The following is a 12,963-nucleotide window of genomic DNA, read 5'->3' as shown; positions in this document are numbered from 1 at the left end:
TTTGCAAAAGAATGGGGTTTCAAACACACATTGTCCAGCCCACATTACCCACAGTCAAATGGCTTAGCTGAAAAATATGTACAAATTGCTAAGAACATTTTGGAAAAAGCTGCCCAAACTAATCAAGATCCATACCTGTGTATTCTAAACTACCGTAACACCCCAATAGATGGAATTGCATCACCTTCACAATTACTAATGAGTAGACGTTTGAAATCAGTTTTGCCTTCAACACCTACGCAACTTGCCTCCAAAGTACTGAATCCTGCAATGGTTAAACAGCGAATGGAATCATTAAAAAACAGACAGAAACAGTACTATGATTGTGGGTCTAAATTGCTAGAAACCTTGTGAGCTTGGCGATAGGATAAGGATGCAAAATTTAGAAGGAAGGTGGAAACCTGCAGTGGTAACCAAAGTAACAAGTGCACCATGCTCATACATTGTCTGCACCGAGAATGGCAAAGACAATGAATGAGCATGAGTATATCTGCATCATAACAGAGGTACAAATACAGGAGTTACAAATATTCCAGATGCAGTGCTTCATGTACCACCAAGGATGTCACAAGTTGCATCCTTGCTTCTCACATGCATTCTGTTACTTGCAAAGTAAGTGCAAAGTATTTCTTTGGTAATCTCTGTTGTTATACAGAGTGGTCAAACTGCAGATTTTTTTTTAGCCAGATTGCAAAAATGAAGCTTAAAATTAAACTGTGATTCCCACTTCCAATTCTGCACTTCTGAGGTGGCACAAATCAGTAATACACACACACACACATATATATATATATATATATATATATTTTTTTCTTTCATAAACAACATATTAAAAGAATATAGAAGCAAAATGAAAAGGCTCTTATGTGTCAGAGCATTTTAGTGTTGCATTATTTCTTGTATGTAACTGTACACTTAACCCCTGTAAAGATATTTAAACACATAGTTAAAGTAATCTTAAGAGTAGCCAATCACTACTGGGAGCTTGCTGTAAACGCCTACGGCTAGATTACAAGTCGCGTGTTATGAGTTTTCCACCTGCGATATGGTCTTTTTACGATTAATTTCCATTGTGCGGCTATTACAAGTCTTGAAAAGTCACGATTGCTCCTTTTTACGCAACAATCCTTTCTGTGCTCAAAGAACTGTAGTTAAAGGGACACTGAACCCAAATTTTTTTCTTTCATGATTTTGATAGAGCATGACATTTTAAGCAACTTTCTAATTTACTCCTATTATTAAATTTTCTTCATTCTCTTGGTATCTTTATTTGAAATGCAAGAATATAAGTTTAGATGCCATACCATTTTTGGTGAACAACCTGGGTTGTTCTTGCTGATTGGTGGATAAATTCATCCACCAATAAAAAAGGTGCTGTCCAGAGTGCTGCCTTCTTTTTCAAATAAAGATATCAAGAGAATGAAGAAAAATTGATAATAGGAGTAAATTAGAAAGTTGCTTAAAATTGCATGCTCTATCTGAATCAAAATTTGGGTTCAGTGTCCCTTTAAGTTTTCCGCAACATTAGGGTTTCACAAAACATTTCAAAAATACATTACAAAGTACACTTACACTCATATTAACACTGTATAGTAAAAATTATTTAAAATATATTGCACACAAAAGTTATAAGGGCTAAAAGATAGGAAATCTCAGATGTTAGAAAAAAAAAAAAGCAGACGCAGGGATTTTACATTGACATTCATACACATGCATAGAGAAACATGGATTTATATGTATAGAGATATGTTTAACTATGGACATAAGGAAAAGATTTTATATTACAATCTTATGCACATTAAAAAATATCTCAGATGGATTTTCAAAGAGATATTCACACATATATCTCAACATATCTAGACATATATTCATATTCATATTCATATACATATCTCGCTATAAATAGATATATCAGTCCAAAAATCATCACGTATATAGAGATATATTTACTTTTAAATAAATAGAAGATATTCCGTTATGAAAACATTTTCGCAATATGAAATATTTGCATTTTCATGTACACTTTTCAAGGAGAATACGTCATGAGTTTTGTGCAACAGATTAGGGTTTTAGTGTTTTTTTTTATATATATATTTTTCTTCTCCATTCACTTCTTTGGGGAATACTTGAAGGGGCACGCGATTTGGCGGTTTGGATTACGTAGCTTAATCCGCGGGTAAAATAAGTTATTTTGCAACTTGTAATACCTGCCCAACCCCCAATGCGAAAAAGCTATAACACGCGCTATGTTTTCGCAACTGATTTGCCGCGCGACTTGTAATCTTGCCCCTTGTGAGCTAATGACAAGAGACATCTGTGAGTAGCCACCATTCGCCCGCTAGCTCCCAACAGTGTAAGATGTGGACATATTGTTTTTCATTAAAGGATACCAAGAGAGCAAAGTGAATTTGACAAAAAGAATGGAATTTAAAAGAATTACATGTTCTATATGAATCAAGTTTAATTTTGACTATCCCTTTAAAGACAAAAGAAGATTTGAATGCATTTTATATAACTGGTTATGTTTTTTTTTTTGTTTTTTTTTACATATTTAGATGAACGATAAACTAAAAATAATTAGTTTGACTGATTTGAGAGTAATTATTAATACTGATTGAAATACAGTGCCATGTAGATTTGATGACGTAATTTTAATTGTATTATTTATATTTGGAAATAATTTAGCTTATTCTAAAATAAATAAGCAATATATATGGAGGAACCTTAAGCAGGTTTTTAAATTTGAAAAATTCTACTAAAATAAATCTTTAAGTTGTCTTTTTAGCCAGAGCCCATCTAACACATTGATCATTTCAGGATCCTTAAGCTTGGTGACAGGAAATGAATAATGTATTAAATACAAACCTTGCTCAGTCAATCAAATCCTTGACACTAGAAATCGTCAAATAAAGGGGGAAAAAAACAACTTCAGAACATTGTTAAAAAAAAAAAGAGGAAAAAAAAAAGAAAAAAAAAAAACCTGAAAGATGCCAGGTTCAAAAAATATATAATGATTTCTTAGGACTCACTGGCTTATTTATTGCAAATCATCAATTTGATTGATTTTCTATGGTTAGTTTAATGCAATTAAAACAACCATCTGACTCACTGAGAGGATTGATGGGTCTTGTGTGAAATATAATTGCAGAAAATAAATGTGTGGGACTGCATTGTACTGATTATAGATCATTTTAAATACAGCTACAAATCCATCTAAATAAATAATTTAGTCAATTGCACGTGATTATATACATATTACAGTAAATGCAAATAGTGTGCTTTGTGTCATGTTTATTATTGTATATAAAAATGATGGCAGTCCTAATTGACATCACATAATAAATGTTTGACAGTAACATAACTTATTTTTCTTAGAGTAAAATGTATATTATATCCTTTTTTTTATTTCATAAAACAAATGTTAGGAAGTATATTTCTAAATGTAATTTCCGTCTAATAAATATGTAATACTTTGGGGTCAATTTATTGACAGTCGAACGGACATGATCCGCTGTAGTGGATCATGTCCGCCCGACATCACTGAATGCAGACATTCCCCTGCAGATTTGCGGCCGCTAGCAGGGGTTTTCAATTAACCCAATCGTATGACATTGGGCGGATTGATGTCGGCAGCCTCAGAGGAGGTGTACGAGTTAAGGAGCAGTGGCCTTATTTATAGTTAATAAATTTTATTAGTGGCTACGATGTTGGGAGCGGCAGATTAGGAGTTAATAACTTTAATATAGTATTTGTGATGCGGGAGAGCCTCGGTTTTGGGGTTGATAGGTAGTTTATGGGTGTTTAGTGAACAGTTTAAGTAGCGTAAAACTCATAACTACTGCTCTAAGATTGCGGAACGGATCTTGTCTGTATAGGCTGCAATTCATGCTTTTTTGCCTCACTGCAAAACTCGTAATGGCTGTGCTATGGAAGTCCCATGAAAAAACGTAATTTTTATGTGTGCGGGACTAACTTTGCGTTACAGGAAAAAGGCTTGCGGTACAGCTATACCGACAAGACTTGTAATGGCTGCGGTGCTGTTTTAACGCTGAAATGACAAAAAACTTGTAATCTAGATGACTGAGATTATCTGAGTTCCCCTGCTGAATATCTTACCATTTAGAATGGTTAAGTCAGACTCATAATTTGCTCATGGGACTTTATAAATTCTACTCCGAGGATAGTAAATAATGAATACATCCTATTTTGGACTAGTACACTGCCTAGTACACTACTATACCTTTGGAACTCGGCACAAGCCATATAGAGCAGAGGGAATTCCCTAGCTCTATATGGCCTGTGAAACAGCCTGTGTTGAAACAGTTCTGTTTTTTGGAGAGGGTGTTATGTGTGGAATATTATATAATGGATATTCAATGCATGCCTATTGTTTAGCACATGCTTTTCAGACCATTTATGTTATATATGATGGTTTATACATTTGCAAATGCTATTTCAAATTCTGCCCTGCTCAGGGGCGGGGCTTATGCCAGTAACATGTTTCTTGCTTATGCACAATATTAATTTGTTTTCACTATGCGTAGGTAGCAGTGACCTATTTTTATTGATGTATTTAATGCCAAATGCTTTCAAAATAAAGAACATTTTAGTTTTTTATTAAAAAAGAAAAATAAGGATTTTTTAAAATAAAAAACAACTGCACTAGGCAGTTTTGAGGCTTTACATTTGGTGGGAGTGGGGTGTTAGAAAAAAAAAAACAGCACTAAAAAGTGCCTTTACATTGCTATCTATGGGAACTGTGTTATTTATTTATGTATGTATTTATGTGTTAATATGTGTATATACTCATATTAAGAGAAAAGTTTGTGCGATATGCTCCAATAAACAGCAGATATATTAAGCAACAAAACATGCAATATTAATCTCCGGGATTTAGGACAGATACACACTCACCCCAGTAGTGGTCCTTCCACGCTATAATGCCAGAGTCTTACGTGTCCACTGTCAGAGGTAATCCAACAGACCGGTAACTTACTAGGCAAGCGCGTACGATGCTTCCTCCCAGTGCGACCTAAATCCAGGTACTGGTTTGCGGCACTCGACTCCGAACAATGACGTCAAGACAGTAACAGTAAAAGTCTGGACAAGCCTAGTAGATGTATATAGTTCATAATACAGATAAACACATAGGTACTCAAGAGGAGCACATACATATACATAAAACACTTGGGGTAATATTATATGTTGTATATGTATTATGGTTAGAAAAACAAATAGAAATACAAATACAAATGCAGAACTTATCGCAGGGTTTATAAATATAAGTGTGTGTATATATATATATATATATATATATATATATATATATATATATATATATATATATATATATATATAAATATATGTGGGTATGTATATGTAAATGTACACTAAACCGAGAAACATAAGGTACCAAGTAGAACAAAAGCTGGAAGAGAGAATAGTGGATGTTATTCTCTCCCAAAAATTAATAAGATCATGTTTGGAATTCAGACCAAATGGGAGTCTGGTTTTATGTATATGTATGTGATCCTCTTGAGTACTGCATGTTTAGTTGCTTAATATATCTGCTGTTTATTGTAACATACTGCACAAACTTTTCTCTTGCTATTTCATTGGGTATTACTGGTGATACCTGGTAGCTTCCATTTGCAAGTTGCGTCACTATTTTTGAATTTCTGTGAGAACATTATCTCTGTTCTGTGTATATTTTACACCACATTTGATACTTTAATATGGAGGGTCCAGTGCAACAATTGTTCTCCCTTATGCCAGCAATAGCACAAATCAATTCTGGAATGGACTGTGAGAAAATATTCTCTGATGACAAAGGAACATTGTCATTTGGTACCTTGTTTGATTCAATGGAGACCCTACTATTTAAAGAAACAAAGGTGCAATGCAACATTTGGACATTTCAATCCTATATAAAAGCCAAATGATCCCAAGAGGACTAAGAATTTATAAATACCCCACCTTTGAGGTGCATGTTAACGATAACGATTTTGTTAATGCATGGAATAATGTTCTGTCTGAATGTAAACTGCAATTGATGCTATTATTAATTCATTATAGAACGCAACATTTAAATGATATTAAGGTAGAAATTGATAGTCTCCAAACTGAATTAAACACACGCAGCCTAGATCCAGACTTTCCTAAGTTTGACAATATACTGCAGGATTTTCTAGCCCGTGGTAAACAGTTAATTATGGAAAATAAACCTGTAACATTTATAAGAGATAAGACTGATTATCAAAAAAACTCCGTCTACATCTGGAGTAGAAAACAACGCTATGATTATAGGCGCAGTTTACCACAGTCTAAGAATCGCAGAGCAAATCGTAGACATAGGAATAGACAGTCAAAATCAGTCACTTTTTCGGACAGCAATACAGATAGGTCATCTGATGAAAATTTATCAGGCAATGAGGATAATACTGGTACACTAACCCTTGTTAATACAATTTCTAATCAACAATCAGGTATCCTTAAAAACACATCTACTTCTGCTATTTTGACTAATACAGCTTACAACCAGGGGCCAGACCTAAAGAAAAAACACTTGCTGCTAACATCGGCTCTAAAAATATCCCCACAAGCACAACCACAGAGCTGACTGGTACAAACATGGTGAATTCCAGTATATATTAATAGTCCATATTAGAAAAGGTTTTTCCCTTGGGTCTTTTGCCACAGGGAGTGGGAGGGACGCCTGCAATCAACCAAGGGAACCAAGAGAGGTATAATTTGAGGGGCAATCGCACACAGACAAAATACAAATGAACAACATTATTAATTTATCGTCTGCAAAACTCACTAAGGATCAAATAGACCTACTAGGTTTAGGTCTAGGTTTTGCACCCACTGCCCAATTTTACCTGTTTCAAACCATGATTGACTTGTTTTATTTGTATCATTACACTTAAAAAACACTACTCTGACTCTCACCATCATCCCATATGGAAGTTGTAAGGGACTCCACTGTTCCCATGCCAGAATTTCAGACATTTGCAGAAGTCTGTGATGTCATCTCGCTTCAGGACCTGGCATCAGAAATAGAGAATATCTCTGGTTGTCTGAACAGTGGAACCACTTTCAAAGATGAATCCAGATTTTATCCCATTCATAGTAAGGGTCCAGTTATTGAAACATTCCATTCTAGAGTTGATGCAGATCTTCAAGCTTTGAAAGATAGTCCAGGCAATCCAACACATAATCTGCCCAAAAGACAAGAGGCCCTTAGGTCTCTACAACAGAATGAAAATCTAGTTATACGCCCGGCACACAAAGGCGGTACTATTGTTGTCATGAATCGTGCGGACTATATTTCTGAAGCCTTACGCCAACTCAATAATTCACAAGATTACTCTATTCTGGACAGAAATCCTACTTATGACTATAGGAGACTTTTAGTGGACATTCTGGATGATGGTGTTGAACATGGGTTTCTAGATGAACACACAGCCTATTTTCTTAACGTTCCTTTTGCTAAGATTCCTATGTTCCACCATTTCCCAAAGGTCCAAAAGTCCCTAATTAATGTGAAGGGTTGCCCCATTTTTAGTGGTGTATATTGGTTACTAGAACGACTATACCAGTGGCTAGATGCCATTCTTCAACCCATAGTCAGCACACTTCCATCACACACAAGGGCAGGGGTCAGCAACCTTCGGCTCCCAGATGTTTTGTAACTACATTTCCCATGATGCTCAGATAGCCTAAAGAGTGTCTCAGCATTGTGGGAAATGTAGTTCCAAAACATCTGGGAGCCGAAGGTTGCTGACCCCTGCACTAAGGACTCCAAACACATACTTGTGTACAGTGTAGCCCATGTCATCTATTGGTTAGCTGTGTGGTTTGTGCCTCAAGTGTAGTTTGTTCATACCCAGCTGCAGGCACTGGATGTCCAATTTCTGGTGCGCCTTAGGGTTGCATTCCCCTGGTCAGCTTGACAGTGTACCCGTGGATTCCTTGCTCTGCAGGCGAATGGGTTGGCTGTGACTCTGCTTGGCAAGCTACTTGTAAGAGGATCCTTTTCTAGGACATTTGTGTTGGGGATATATCTTCCCAATAGCTGGTGGCATCGGGCCTTAAGGACAGTTGTTTCCCTTCCGGCCTCATCCCTTTTCTTTTGGGGATATTCTCCTCCCTATGGAGATGGAGTCCTTTCTTGAGGCTTCTCCTGGATGGGTGGTAGAAAGGTTGGATTGGTTCCCCCTGAGGTCTTGCTGGCTCCAAGCCAGACTTGTTGGGTCTTTATTTTTATAGATCCTTAGGTCTGTGGCCTTGTCGGGTTGTACTTGTACTCTGAGGGGATGGCTGTGCTATCCTTACACTCGTTCCTGTACCAGTTTCAGGATTTTTCTTTTCACCTATTTTGGATCCCTGGGGCTGGGTTGGTCCAGCTGGGTATGGGTCTAAAGATCAGGATGGCCGAGCGGTTTAAGGAGCTGCATTCAGGTTGCAGTCTCCTCTGTATGTGTGAGCTTTGTTGAGTCTATCCGTTTACTCAGTCTGCTAGGATATAGAATTTCCTTTCAACTTGCTCCAACTTGCTTCCTTTCTGAGGGTATACTCTCCTTCTCGGGGGGCCTTGATTTGAGGTTTTGTGTTCCCCTTTTTAGGGACCTGTATAGGTCTAGCGGCTTTGGTTGCCTGGAGCGTGCCCTCTGTCTGGGGGTTTGCTTTTGCAGTCTGCTCCTTGCTTGACTGCTTCTTCTTCTTAGCTAGTGCCCTCTGTGTCATCCTGATATGGACTCTGTGTTCTCAAACTTGGGGTTTTTTGCTTGGGTCTGTTTCTGTGCCCGGTCTTATCCCGGGTTTTGCTTGGTATAGGCGTGGCCTCCTTTTCCTGTTTTTGCCCGTTGGGGTCTCTGAGAGCTGGACTCACTCTTGGAGGTGTTCTTTTTTTGTATTAGGGGACCTTTGGTTTCCTCGGTTCTCCTTTGCCATGTCCCCTTGGGGGTTTTGGCTGGTGTTCCCTTCATGGGTGTGTGTGTGGGGGACCGTCTATTGGGCAACAGTGTCTCCTGGAGGACTGTTGGCTCAGTCAAGTCTGTTTTGCGGTCTCTAGTTTGACTTCTGGACTAACTGCGAGTCAGTGTCCTTGGGGCTTTTCCTTTAAAACATTTTCCCAAAGGTAATGAATACAGCTGTGGACTCTTTACATTTAAGAAGAAAAACATAAATTATGCTTACCTGATAATTTTATTTTCTTTTGATGGAAAGAGTCCACAGCTCCCCACCCATATTTTTATGTGGGTTGTCTTTATTTTTCTTCTGGCACCTTTCACCCTGATAGTTCGTCTACTGTTCCTTGTTCCTCGGCATAATGATTGGGGGATGAGGGGAGTGTAAAAGTATTTAAGCCTTTGGCTGGGGTGTCTTTGCCTCCTTCTGGTGGCCAGGTTCTTAATTCCCAAAAGTAATGAATGCAGCTGTGGACTCTTTCCATCAGAAGAAAATGAAATTATCAGGTAAGCATAATTTATGTTTTTGAGCAAGCCTAGCTTTATCTAGTCACACCTAACAAAGATCAATATGAGGCAACCTAAAAAGTGTTACAATTTATGTAATCTATAGTAAACATGATATTCAAAATCAGTTATGTAATTATAACTCAGTTTTTATCATGTTATTTCAGCTACCATATGATTACCACCTCTGGGTTATTTCAAATACTCACATAGCTTATAGCTGCTACTGTGATCTACTGACTAAATTGTTATTTAGGGTATCCAATTTTGGAAAAATGGGGTCCATACAGTCTTTTGGGGATTGTAATGAAAACTAGAGGGTTTCTTTTTTGTGTCGGGGTAGAAATGAAAGCACATTTTTCTGCTAGGGGATTAATGTTTAACTATTGCCAAGTTTTGAAAAAATGGATGAGCCTGTCCACAAAGAGATAAAGGGGGAGAGTAAAGTCAGATGGTAAACTCAGGGGTCAAGTCCAGTGGGAACGCATGGGAATGGCATTCCTGCACTATCTTTGAAGGTGGAACTATGTTCCTTGTGGAAAAAATAGTCAGTTTGGACTAATTATTCTGGGTATTAAATTGTCTGGCCTGCTCCGCTGACTGCTGCTCATATATTAATGTTGCCTCACGGGATCTGTCTCCTCTGAGAAGTTATTACTTACACAGTCCGGTCTCTGGTTCAGCATAACCCCTGGTGGCTGCTTCCTCTCCCCAAAGCCCCTCCAGTGCCAGGTCAGGTGGTATGCAGCTGGCACCAGGTAAGTTGGTCTGGAGAGAGAGGCCGTGTGTGATACTGTCATATGCAACAGCAGGTGCTTAGCAACGCTCACTAAGCCCCACTTACACTAGCATGTTCCTCACCTGTGGAGTCAGGGCTGTCTTTAAAACAGGGCAAAAGGGGCAGCTGCCCAGGGCCTAGTCTTTGGTGAGTGGCCCAAGAGTCCTAAAAACTTTTTTTTTTTTTTTTTTTGTTCAAGCCAGACTGCTGATGTAATGTGACATGGGGGGCACACACAGTCAGTCCTAATACAGTCACAGTCAAATGTTCTCTGCTTATATTTATTTGTGAGAAACTGTGACCGACCGTGCTTGTGTCATGTGACATGCCAAGCTAGTGCCATGTGCTGTTTTAGATGTGCACTGTGTAGCACTGAATGCTAAGCCCTAACTCAGCATCCAGCCAATCCCACTGCATCAGAAAAGGTTCTGCGGGGGTTACCACTGTTACCAGGTAACTGCTCTGGTGGTAGGGATTGTTCAGGGTAGGGCTGACTGTAGGCGTATGCAGCAGAAAGCGGGAGCGGAAGGCACATGAGGATTTCAGCATCTGTGCAGCTGCAGACACTGCTTTCTTCAGTCTTGAGGCTGTGTGACTTGTCTCACACTGTATCCATGCAGCCATGGACAGACAGCATCCAGTCTGCTGGTCCCCTTAGCCCTGCTCTTTCTGCTGTGACCCTAAAATCAACTAACTGAACTTTTTTAAGGGAACAGTGCTTTGTAGAAATGTTTCAGTGGGAAGAATAAGTGAGTGCACACACACCCCTCCCCCATGCAGCATCGTCTACTGCAGGATGAGAGGGAACTTGTTCCTAGCAAAGAAGTGATATGTTCTGCTGTGGCTGATGTATAGTGTCATGCTGATACTTCACACATTAAGGTAAGGTTTATTTTTATAGTTTTTTTTCTCTCTGTCTCAGATTTTACAGCTTCCCATAGTAGTTCTGCTGTTCCAGTCAGTAAACTTATATTTGTCTGCACCTTCATGCTTCCTCCTCAGTCTTTACCTTTCTTTGCTCCTGTTGGCTGCCATAAATCTCTTTAACCAGCTAACCGCACACCAGAATCACATTCAAAAGCATATTAAATTAATCCACAGTGTTTATATAGTTAGTTATTTACTTATTTATTTCATTTTTTTAAATGATTAGCCAAGCAGTGGATGATCCACTGCTGGGCTAATAATTTAAAAAAAATATATAACATAATTTGATTTAGTTGTTTTTTTGGGATGGAGAACGAAATTGCATGGGGGGGGGGGGGCAAGAAAATGTTTGCTCAGGGTCCAGTCAATATTAAGGACGGCCCTGTGTGGAGTGACTGACTCCACACAGGAATGGCTTTGCAGGCTTCTCATATATAGTCTCTGGCTGTCCCGTTCCTCATGACAACACATTGAGGAAACTGTCCTGTCATGGAGAAAAGAAACGTAGGGGGGTGGCTGCTCCAGCAAAATAAATTAATAGTTGCTTGGGAATATCTCAGTCATTTGATTAGAATATTATTTATTAAATCTAAACACACACACACATGTATATATATATTATGTGCAGTGTTTGTGGTTTGTAGTTTTGTATAGTGTGTACTTTAATGTTTGTAAGGTGTGTGTGTCTGTGTGTAATGTTTGTAAGGTGTGTGTGTGTATTGTTTGTAAGGTGTGTGTGATGTTAGTAAGGTGTGTGTGTAATGATTGTAAGGTGTGTGTGTGTATTGTTTGTAAGGTGTGTGTGTGTGATGTTAGTAAGGTGTTTGTGTGTATGTTGTTTGTAATGAGTTTTTTGTGTTATTTTACATACAGTACTTTGTAAACCGAGCAAGAGTAAACACAACTCAAATGTGGTTATTACCTATTTTTTTCAATAAAAATGCTAATTAAGAATTAGAAGAAATTAAATAAACAGTAATGTGTTTGTATATATACTAATGTGAATTATATATCAATGTGTAGTGTTATTTTTTTTCATTATTAGCATATTTCTAAGACATGGTGTTTCTTTCTTTCTCTTGATGTGTTATATTAGCACAGCAGGGGAACGTTATTCTAATTTGTGGAGTGTTTTAGCTTTTGAAAATCCCCAAATGTGGAAAGATTATCACAAATGGTGTTGATTATTCTATTAGTTTAATTTTTACATTGTTACTCTTGTTCAATATTTATTTCATTATGGTGTATGACTAATGAGTTCTTCTAGTCCTGCACTTTCCAATAAACGTTTTATTGTTAATTTTTGCTTTTTTGCAAAACAAGTGTATAGATTAAGTACGTATATTATAAGTGGAATTCTAATTAACGCTCCCACTCAAGTGTTAAATGCACTAGAGGTAAGCTCGTTGGGTTGCGCTAGTGTCATAAGTTGAAAGTAAACTGGTTTTGCTTGTGCGTTAGCGTGAAAAGACTAACTTTTAATATTACGTGTGCATTCATTAATTTCCCAGCAGAAGTCAATGGAGAAAAAAAAAGTAGAAAAGAACGCCCCACTCTCGCGCAAACCTGATTGCATATTTTCATGTGTGCTTACCGACATGAAAATATGAATATTTCACATTCCAATGTTCTAGAATATGTTCTATTTATTCTTATATAAATATTTCTACATATATCTGATTTTTTTTTGTACAATATATATCTATACCTATATCTATACATGATTATAAATAGGTATAGATATACATATATATATATATATATATATATATAAGATAT

At 37.6% G+C, this 12,963-nt stretch overlaps 1 protein-coding gene across 1 annotated transcript in view; it reads left to right on the top strand.

The window, feature by feature from the left end:
- CALCR (calcitonin receptor) overlaps positions 1–12,963 on the top strand; it is a 1,065,293-nt gene that overhangs the window by 283,497 nt on the left and 768,833 nt on the right. The window lies entirely within an intron of this gene.

Source organism: Bombina bombina, chromosome 5, assembly GCF_027579735.1.
Source record: "Bombina bombina isolate aBomBom1 chromosome 5, aBomBom1.pri, whole genome shotgun sequence".
NCBI classification, from domain to species: Eukaryota; Metazoa; Chordata; class Amphibia; order Anura; family Bombinatoridae; genus Bombina; species Bombina bombina.
The sequence above is the reverse complement of the archived record's forward strand: the minus strand, read 5'-3'. Positions and strand labels throughout refer to the sequence as shown.